The sequence below is a fragment of the Syzygium oleosum genome, unplaced genomic scaffold, assembly GCF_021117445.2.
Source record: "Syzygium oleosum isolate NSW1041296 unplaced genomic scaffold, Sole_v2.1 Sole_v2.56, whole genome shotgun sequence".
NCBI classification, from domain to species: Eukaryota; Viridiplantae; Streptophyta; class Magnoliopsida; order Myrtales; family Myrtaceae; genus Syzygium; species Syzygium oleosum.
The window spans coordinates 518,598-520,595 of record NW_026607540.1 but is presented as its reverse complement, the minus strand read 5'-3'; the positions used below and the strand labels follow the sequence as shown (position 1 = coordinate 520,595).

At 39.7% G+C, this 1,998-nt stretch overlaps 1 pseudogene; it reads right to left on the bottom strand.

Moving 5' to 3' along the window:
- Positions 1-1,137: 1,137 nt before the first annotated feature.
- Positions 1,138-1,998, bottom strand: LOC115667983 (uncharacterized; annotated as a pseudogene).

Sequence of the window (1,998 nt, the reverse complement as noted above, 5' to 3'; positions counted from 1 at the left end):
GTTATGTGGGTGCTGGCTCAATAATCCTTTTTCTTTTTTAGTGTGGGAGTTGTAGCCCTTTCGTGGAAAGGAGTAATCTAGGCACATGGAAATGTGCAACTAATGTGGGTCTGTTGGGGGTTGGCTTCTACCGTCACTTTTTCATTTTTTTTCTTTTGCGAATTTTGAATCCTGCAACTCCTTCAATCGATATTAATAAGTAATGCTAACCTCCTGAAACCTTTCAAATACACAACTTTAACGTACACTATCATGTATATTTCGTCATAATTTTCTTGGAAATTAGATATCCTTTCATCTTCTAGTTTTGAAGAGAAAGTAGCAAGTGAAATTGTGTAGAGAATCTTGCAAAATTACTGTAAAATTTCATTGCCAACCAATGCTTACCGCCGAAGTAGACCTGGGATCCGCAAACCTGACCTCTGTAGATGCTATACAAATTAAATCCACCGGAATGAAAGTAGTAATCGAGCAGAAAGAACCTATAGAAATCAAAGTAGCAAAAAAAAATTTCTTTGGATAAAGTCGACCAAAGTAGAGAGCAAATCCATTGGCCACGATTTTATGGATTAGCTCGTAGTTGTAGAAGCTAATATTAACCTGCTTAGAAGGCCCATAATCGGGCAATACTCGCGTCCACCTACTAATGGTGCAAAAATCCCTAACATCCAATGCACTAAGATTGAGCAGAGCATACAAGTTCCAATTAGATGACGTATTGGAAGAGTACGACCCCTCATTGCATGGACCGGTAGTGATGTAAAATGAAAAATCAATCGGCTTTGAGCAGTTCACAATGACCAACATAGCTTCTTCATCCAAGAAGTATAAGTTGCTTGGATCGATACTTAAGTCATAGATCCGTCATGAATAATGGGAGAGAGATGAGCAATTATCATTTCGCAACCCATCGTTGACCAATATGATTTGTTGGGTGGAATAATTAATAGACTGCACATAGAATCGGTCATCAAGCAAATACATAATGGTGCGATTATTTTCACAAACCAGCTCTTTTTTTGGTTACCGCATCCCTTTGCATGATTCTCCAATCGAAACGGGTGACTTATATTGTGAATATCACCACAGGATGAAGCGATGCACCACAGATTACTTGACCTAGCATTGTGTAGAGAATCATGCAAAATTACTGTAAAATTTCATTGCCAACCAATGCTTACCGCCGAAGTAGACCTGGGATCTGCAAACCTGATCTCCATAGATGCTATACAAATTAAATCTACCGGAATGAAAGTAGTAATCGAGCAGAAAGAGCCTATAGAAATCAATGTAGCAAAAAAAGTTTTTCTTTGGATAAAGTCGACCAAAGTAGAGAGCAAATCCATTGGCCACAATTTTATGGATTAGCTCGTAGTTGTAGAAGCTAATATTAACCTGCTTAGAAGGCCCATAATCGGGCAATACTCGCGTCCACCTGCTAATGGTGCAAAAATCCCTAACATCCGATGCACTGGGATTGAGCAGAGAATACAAGTTCCAATTCGATGATGTGTTGGAAGAGTATGACCCCTCAATGCATGGACTAGTAGTGATGTAAAATGAAGAATCAATCGGCTTTGATCAGTTCACAATAACCAACGTAGCTTCTTCATCCAAGAAGTATAAGTTGCTTGGATCGATACTTAAGTCATAGATCCGTCATGAATAACGGGGAAGAGACGAGCAATTATCCTTTCGCAACCCATCGTCGACCAATATGATTTGTTGGGTGGAATAATTAATAGACTGTACATAGAATCGGCCATCAAGCAAATACATAATGGTGCGATTCTTTTCATTAACCAGCTCTTTTTTTGGGTTACCGCATCCCTTCGGGTCACTCTTCAATCAAAATGGGTGACTTATATTTCGAATATCACCACAGGATGAAGTGATGCACCACGGATTACTCGACCTGGCATTGCTAGTCATCGCTTGCAATAGGACAAGGACGAGTAGCGACACTGGATGGACATTCATGGAGCTGAGAGCAAGTAA